This window comes from Aulonocara stuartgranti, assembly GCF_965226115.1.
Source record: "Aulonocara stuartgranti genome assembly, chromosome: 1".
Taxonomy (NCBI): Eukaryota; Metazoa; Chordata; class Actinopteri; order Cichliformes; family Cichlidae; genus Aulonocara; species Aulonocara stuartgranti.
This window is the reverse complement of record NC_138939.1, coordinates 2,360,427-2,368,919: the sequence shown is the minus strand read 5'-3', so window position 1 is coordinate 2,368,919 and position 8,493 is coordinate 2,360,427. Positions and strand designations below refer to the sequence as shown.

General features: G+C 47.5%; 1 long non-coding RNA gene across 4 annotated transcripts; it reads left to right on the top strand.

The window, feature by feature from the left end:
• On the top strand, positions 1 to 7,758 carry LOC309709953. 4 transcript variants are annotated; one of them, XR_014277642.1, is made up of 4 exons: positions 1 to 600; positions 775 to 946; positions 1,323 to 1,469; positions 7,477 to 7,758. It is a non-coding gene; the product is annotated as an uncharacterized lncRNA (long non-coding RNA). The 4 variants fall into 4 exon arrangements; XR_014277643.1 differs by lacking the exons at positions 1,323 to 1,469; positions 7,477 to 7,758 and having other exon boundaries at positions 1 to 541; positions 775 to 1,058; XR_014277644.1 differs by lacking the exons at positions 1,323 to 1,469; positions 7,477 to 7,758 and having other exon boundaries at positions 1 to 554; positions 775 to 1,058.
• Positions 7,759 to 8,493: the final 735 nt, after the last annotated feature.

Below are 8,493 nucleotides of genomic sequence, written 5' to 3'. Positions count from 1 at the left end.
GGATGAATGTTATCCTTCGGTCCAACCCACTTTCAGCCTGGCCCATTAGGGGGCGCTGGTATAAATAGTGGCCATTTGAGTGTCTCTGCGTCGCTTGCCTGTGATCTCCTTTTTGGTCACCTGACTTCCCCTCGGTGTGGTAGAGATCGTTTGTGGGTTACTCCTCTAAAGTCTCCATCGCGGCTGGTCGTAGCTATAGAAGCCTCCTCTGAGCTATTCTGCTTACGTTCTGTGACCCGGCTTACTTGGTACGTAATCAACTTTTGTTACGCTCTCTGCCTTCTATTGTTCTTTTATAGTAATTATTTATTATGTTTCGCAGGAAGTGTGGGCCTTAGTTTTGCGCCAAGCTACACGAACTGAAGTGCTGCTGTTTTGCCTTGCTGTGCTTTTACCGTCTGTTCCCGTTGTGAGAATTCTTTCCCTGCTGCTGTCAGCTTTTACAGTGGACGTCGGCGTGGACAACGGCCATATGCATGCCGGTTATCGGAGTCAGCTGGCGTGCATATTGATTGACTGTTAACTTATCGTCGTGTGGACGGCAAGTTGGAGCAGTACGGCGATTCCGTTTGCTCCAGATTTTAGAGTTTTATTCAGATTGTATGTTGTTTTATTGCTTTTTGATTTGTAGTTTGGATTCTCTGTTACACCACTGGTGGGAGGCCCTTTTTCTAGCTGTGGATCACCAGTGTGGTCCTGCAGTTGGGTTATCCCCCGGTGCTACACATTAGTTTGTTGTAATATATTAACATTTTCTTTGTTTCTTTTATTCAGATGCGGAGTGCCGACGTGGAGGAGACTAGGGTGCCTTGGTGGTGGGATCCCTTGAGTGTACACACCTGCCTTGTCTAGTTTATTAGTGTGAGTGTGTGTGATAGTGTGTTGCACTTGTGTTTTGGTGTGTTTTCTTTCTTTAGTTGTGTGTGGCATCCCTGCCCCTCCACTGGTAAGCCTTAGCTCTGAATACCTTTTTAAGCATATTTGTATTTGAATATTTATGATTATGTTTTTATTCGGTGTTTTAAATAATTACCAATAAATTGTCAATTTGTTTATTATTGAACCTCGTCTCTGGATTGAGTATAGCGAACCTAAGTGCCTTTTTGGTGATTTAGTGTCATTTCCAGTATTCTCTGGGTGAAATTCCCAGGGTGGCGTTGTCGTTCTTTAAAACTGAAGAGTATTTACTTTATATCCCAACCTCGTCTCGCCACAAACTTGGCGTTGTTGTCGACAGGATATACTCTTTAAAACAGAGACGTGTGTTCTTCTTTTTTTGTTTGGTGTAACGTAAATTGTTTTTTTTATATTATTTTGTACAGAATAAAGGCAAAGCAGCAGCTACTTTGGTGTGGGATTTCACAGCTGTGTTACAGAGATGGAGGAAGAGTTACAGGAACTCAGGGACTTGATCGCGCAGCTGAAAGCAGACAATGAGAGGCTGCGTCAGGAGAGGGCTGATGGGTCAGGTACTAGTGCTACACCTTCTACTTCAACTGCATCATCTGTGAACCCCCCAACGGCTGGTGTCTCTGTAGCAGAGAGACTAGTTTTTGTGCCCCGTGACAGAAAATGCCCTATGTTTAGAGGAAAATCAGGTATAGGGTTGAATGAATGGTTGGAGGAATTAGAAGGTTGTGCTAGAGCACGTCATTTGTCTTTGGCTGATAAAGCATTTTTCCTGTTTGACCACCTAGAAGGAGAAGCACGTGAGGAGATTAACTATCGCTCTAGTGCAGAGAGGACTGATCCTGCTAAGATAATTACTATATTGCAAGAACTTTATGGCTGTTCAGAATCCTATGTAGCATTGCAGGAAGCTTTCTTCTCTAGAAAACAGCAGGAAAGTGAGACACTGCAAGAGTTTTCCCTCGCTCTCTTGGGTCTTATGGAGAAAGTTAAATCGAGTGCCCCCAATGGCATGCCCAATGCTGACGTTTTATTAAGAGATCAATTTGTTGAACAGGTCTTAGATAGTACCTTGCGGCGGGAGTTAAAGCAGCTAGTAAGGAGGCAGCCCACACTGACATTGCTGGAGATTAGAGGGGAAGCTATTAGGTGGGAACGTGAAGGGTTGCCTAGTGGCGTTAGGCATAGAAGCAGTTCTGTCCCTTCTGTTTATGGCATTCAGTATGGGGTCCATAGCGGTCCCTCAGGAATAGCTCAGTCTACCCATTTGTCTGAGATGAGCGAGATGAAGGAATTGTTAAAGCGCCAGCAGGAGCAACTTAATCAGCTCACTCAGAGCATTGCTCGATTGCAGGGCCCCCATCGAATGCCTCGCTCAGGACGGGGCGACTCCATTATATGCCGTCGTTGTCAGCAACCTGGACATTTTGCTCGGGAGTGTGATGGGGAACGCGTTCCTCGTTCCCGGCCTCCTTCGCAGGCCCCTCTGCATAATCGCAGGCACTCCTTTAAATACGGCTTCGGAAAACTAGCACCCTCCGTATTGCCGAGCCACAGTTCGGGTGGGGTGTCTATTGGCTCAAGGGTTGTTTCTAATGGTCCAGAGGCAGTCTCGAAATTAATTTCATCCTGTCCTCATATAGATGTGGACATGGGCGGTATAAAAGTACCTTGTTTGGTTGATACGGGGTCCATGGTCTCTACCATTACTGAAAGTTTTTTCCGCCAGCATTTTGAGTCCTGGGGTCAAGAGCGTCTCCAAGCTTGTCATTGGTTGCAGCTTAAAGCGGCTAATGGGTTGTCCATTCCTTACCTTGGCTATATCGAGCTAAGTGTAGAGCTCTGTGACAAGTTTCTTCCACAGTGTGGCATGTTGGTCGTTAAAGATCCTCCAGGTGCAGGACCTTCCACGGTTCCGGGTGTATTGGGGATGAATGTCATTCGGAAGTGTTACCACGAGCTTTTTGGGCAACACGGTGAAGCATTGTTTAGTTTGGGCTTTGTTACAGAGGCCCCTAAACCCCTTGTGCAGGCGCTGCAAAAGTGCCATGACGTTAGTATAAGAGCCCCACTGGATTTGTCTGGCCATGTGAGAGTGAGGGGTAAGCGAGCATGTTGCATTCCGGGTGGTGTAATGAAAGTAGTGGCCGCCACCTGTTCTGAGCAATATTCAGGTGCCACTGTGTTATTTGAACCTACTGATGTTAACTTGCCTGCTGGACTTTTAGCGTCCCCTGCATTGGTTCGAGTGGTTAGAGGTACTGCATACATACCAGTTGTTAATGTAGGGACTACGGCGGTCTTGCTTTACCCTAGGACCGTTATAGGGACCCTGGAAGATGTTCATGTGGTCAGTTTGCCCGCTGGTGTGACAGAAGTACTCCCTAACGTAGCCACAATGGCATCTCACACCGCCACCCCTACTGTGCAGGATCAGATGGAAGGGATTGATTTGTCTAAACTGTCAGCAGAGGAACAGGGACAGGTGAGGTCTCTCCTTAAGAAATACAGCTCGGTCTTTTCTGCTCATGACACTGATTTGGGTTGCACTAACTTGATCTCCCATGACATTCCAGTCTTAGACGATATCCCCGTGCGGCAGCGTTATAGGCGCATCCCCCCTTCAGAGTACGAGGTTGTGAAAGAGCATATTAACCAGTTGTTAGGGGCCGAGGTGATTAGAGAGAGTAGCAGCCCCTATGCTTCTCCCATTGTGCTCGTTAAGAAGAAGGATGGCAGCCCGCGCATGTGTGTTGATTATCGGCAACTGAACAACAAGACAAGGAAAGATGCATTCCCCCTGTCGCGCATTGAAGAATCCTTAGATGCGCTGACTGGTGCCCGTTGGTTTTCCACCATGGATTTAGCAAGTGGCTATAATCAGGTCCCAGTTACGGAAGAGGATAGGCCCAAGACTGCCTTCTGTACTCCTTTCGGCCTATTTGAATGGAACCGAATGCCATTTGGGCTCTGTAATGCCCCTAGCACCTTCCAGAGACTAATGCAACGCCTTTTCGATGATCAACAGTGCCAGTCTCTGCTTCTCTATCTTGATGACATTGTAATCTTTTCATCAACAGTATCGCAACATCTTGAGCGGCTGGATGTGGTGCTAGGTCGGCTTCAGCAGGAAGGTTTAAAAGCCAAGCTTGCCAAATGTGCCTTTTTCCAGCGGGAGGTTCGCTACCTAGGCCATGTCATCTCCGATCAAGGTGTCTCTATGGACCCTAGCAAGGTGGAAGTGGTGGCTAACTGGCAGCCTCCTAAGACTGTTTCGGAACTACGCTCCTTCCTTGGGTTTGCCAGCTATTATCGCCGTTTTGTGGAGGGTTTTGCCAAGTTGGCGGCACCTCTGCATAGACTGGTGGCAGAGTGGGGAGGCAGAAAATCAAAGAAGAGGTCAGAGCATGGTGTCGTGGAGAACTGGACTGTAGAGTGTGCTCAAAGTTTTGAGGCATTAAAAACTAAACTGACAACAGCACCAGTGCTCGCTTATGCAGATTTCTCTTTGCCTTTTATTTTAGAAGTGGATGCCAGCCATGCCGGCCTAGGGGCAGTGCTTTCCCAGGAGCAGGGAGGTAAGGTGAGGCCAATAGCCTATGCCAGTCGGGGTTTGAGGCCCACTGAGCGCAATATGCTAAATTATAGCTCAATGAAGCTGGAGTTTTTGGCACTTAAGTGGGCCATGACTGAGAAATTTAGAGAGTACTTGTTGGGCCATAAGTGTATTGTTTACACCGACAACAATCCTCTTAGTCACTTGTCTTCTGCTAAACTTGGGGCTACTGAACAGCGCTGGGCAGCTCAGCTCGCTTCGTTCGACTTCGACTTAAAGTACAGGTCAGGAAGGAGTAATAAGAACGCAGACGCTTTATCTCGCCAGCATCCACCTGATCCTCAGGAGATTAAAGCCATGGTTCCTGGTACAGCCTTGCCTGGACCTCTTCAACAAGCCTTGCGGCTGGGACCAGCTGAGGTATCACAAGCTGCCATTACGGTTTTGCCCCATCTCACTACTCCTGATCTTCATGCCCTCCAACAGGTCGACCCAGTGATAAAGGAGATCTTGGTGTTCTGGAGACGGAAGCAGCGACCCAGCTTTGAGGAGCGGCAGCAGCTTGCTCCACTTGCTCTGGTGCTGCTACGACAATGGGATCGTCTGATTGAAAGGGAAGGAGTTCTGTATCGTCAGGTTCATCGCCCTGACGGTGCCGAGGTGGTACTTCAGCTTTTGCTGCCTAGTGCACTAATTGAGCAGGTGTTGACTCATGTTCATCAGGAGCACGGCCATCAAGGTGTGGAAAGGACCCTAGCGCTTCTCCGCTCACGGTGCTATTGGCCAGGTATGTCTGCTGAGGTAGCTCGTTGGTGTCAGAGATGCGAACGTTGCCAAGTTGCAAAAGACACCCAACCAGCAGCTCAAAGTTTCATGGGACATTTGTTGGCTTCTCGACCAAATGAAATCTTGGCCATTGATTACACCTTGCTCGAACCTTCCCGGAATGGGCTGGAGAACGTTTTGGTGATGACTGATGTTTTCAGCAAGTATACATTGGCTGTCCCCACTCGTGACCAATGTGCTGCTACAGTGGCCCAGGTTCTCGTGACTGAGTGGTTTTCGAAGTTTGGTGTACCAGCGCGTATCCATTCCGATCAGGGTCGTAACTTTGAAAGCTCCCTGATCCAGCAGCTCCTATCTACTACTCCTTATCATCTGGCTGGAAATGGTCAGTGTGAACGTTTTAATAGGACTTTGCACAATTTGTTGCGGACCCTGCCAGTGTCCAGAAAAAGAGACTGGAATGTATGTTTGCCCCAGTTACTCTACTGTTATAATACCACTCCCCATCAGGCTACTGGGGAAACTCCATTTTTATTGATGTTTGGGCAAGAACCCAGATTGCCAGTGGACTTTCTGTTGGGCAGAGTACCGGACCCCATCAGTGGAGATGTGCACGAGTGGATTCAGGAGCATCAAGCCCGGCTACAGGTTGTACATGAAGGAGCCAAGGAACGATTGCAATTGGCTGCCGACCGCAGAAAGAGGCACCATGACAAAAAGGTGAAAGAGGCACCATTGAACGACGGCCAGTTGGTGTTCCTGCGCGATTTGAGTGGAAGAGGGAGATGTAAAATCCAAGATCGATGGAAACCAGCGGTATATAGAATCCTGAAGGCACCTAAAGGAGGTGGGGTAGTATATACCATCGCACCTGCAGATGATCCCAGCAGCGTGAAGCATGTTCATCGTACCTTGTTGAAGGCTGTGATAACGGCAGCCATACCATCAGAAGGGCCTGCTCCAAGCAGTAGCCCACGTGGCCCAGAAATATTCTCCCCAGAACCAGGACATGACTCATCAAGTGACAGTGACCTGTTATTCCTGAGCATAGGAGCTCCTCAAGTAAATGTTTCACCATCTTACAGCCCAGTGGCAGTGATTCCAAGTAGCCCTGAGTTGTTGCTCCGGCCAGAAGACCGAACTTCCGATGTTCCAGCCACTTGTACAGTTACTCCGAGTGTAGCACCAGTTCCATCTAGCTCTCTTCCTGCTCCCTCTACGAGTTCTGATACAAGAAATGTGGTGGTGCGAAAAACAACCCGGTCCACAGCTGGCCAGCATTCAAACATCCATCATCTCCCAAGACCAACAGGGGAGGTGGCACAAGGGGCTGCTGATTCTATTTCTGAGCTTAGGGTACATGCTGTCTCTGCATTTTTTAGGCCTTGGGACTAATCTGGGTGTCTTTTCATCGTCGGGGCGACGATGCAAGAAGGAGGGGTAGAATGTGGCAGGATGAATGTTATCCTTCGGTCCAACCCACTTTCAGCCTGGCCCATTAGGGGGCGCTGGTATAAATAGTGGCCATTTGAGTGTCTCTGCGTCGCTTGCCTGTGATCTCCTTTTTGGTCACCTGACTTCCTCGGTGTGGTAGAGATCGTTTGTGGGTTACTCCTCTAAAGTCTCCATCGCGGCTGGTCGTAGCTATAGAAGCCTCCTCTGAGCTATTCTGCTTACGTTCTGTGACCCGGCTTACTTGGTACGTAATCAACTTTTGTTACGCTCTCTGCCTTCTATTATTCTTTTATAGTAATTATTTATTATGTTTCGCAGGAAGTGTGGGCCTTAGTTTTGCGCCAAGCTACGTGAACTGAAGTGCTGCTGTTTTGCCTTGCTGTGCTTTTACCGTCTGTTCCCGTTGTGAGAATTCTTTCCCTGCTGCTGTCAGCTTTTACAGTGGACGTCGGCGTGGACAACGGCCATATGCATGCCGGTTATCGGAGTCAGCTGGCGTGCATATTGATTGACTGTTAACTTATCGTCGTGTGGACGGCAAGTTGGAGCAGTACGGCGATTCCGTTTGCTCCAGATTTTAGAGTTTTATTCAGATTGTATGTTGTTTTATTGCTTTTTGATTTGTAGTTTGGATTCTCTGTTACACCACTGGTGGGAGGCCCTTTTTCTAGCTGTGGATCACCAGTGTGGTCCTGCAGTTGGGTTATCCCCCGGTGCTACACATTAGTTTGTTGTAATATATTAACATTTTCTTTGTTTCTTTTATTCAGATGCGGAGTGCCGACGTGGAGGAGACTAGGGTGCCTTGGTGGTGGGATCCCTTGAGTGTACACACCTGCCTTGTCTAGTTTATTAGTGTGAGTGTGTGATAGTGTGTTGCACTTGTGTTTTGGTGTGTTTTCTTTCTTTAGTTGTGTGTGGCATCCCTGCCCCTCCACTGGTAAGCCTTAGCTCTGAATACCTTTTTAAGCATATTTGTATTTGAATATTTATGATTATGTTTTTATTCGGTGTTTTAAATAATTACCAATAAATTGTCAATTTGTTTATTATTGAACCTCGTCTCTGGACTGAGTATAGCGAACCTAAGTGCCTTTTTGGTGATTTAGTGTCATTTCCAGTATTCTCTGGGTGAAATTCCCAGGGTGGCGTTGTCGTTCTTTAAAACTGAAGAGTATTTACTTTTTATCCCAACCTTGTCTCGCCACACACACATCAGATAATAGTTGATTAAATTGCGTGAAGACAGTCTTTTAAAAACAATCTCAGCTCTCATTAATGACTCTTAACGATGATGTATTAAAATAATTATCTTGTCTTCAGAGCTGTCCACTTGCACATTTAGGAAGCAGCAATGCACTGAGTCATGTTCTCTTTGTAATGGTGTGATCATCAGATCATCAGAAATTCACCTAAATGATCTGCAGTCGTGCAGCTCGAGTCGCCAGCGGCGTGAGCAGGGAGTAATGCCCGCCGTCGATGGCGGTAATGGCACGCTCGAGCTCAGAATCGGATTCATCCGCAAACACAAAGTGACGGATGGCGTTCTGCAGGGCTCTGTGCTGGGACCTGTACTGCAACGCACACATTAAACAAATGTTTAGCACTGCCCTCTTTCATATGCACAGGATCACTACAATCAGAGACATCCTGCCTCAGAGCGATGCCAGAACTGAACTAAACTTGAATAATCAGGCCCAATCGTATCTCAATGACCCCAGTAGAGCACTTCACTCTCACGCTGCAGTTTGGATTGCTTCATATTTCCTTCTTAAAGCTCAGCTGAT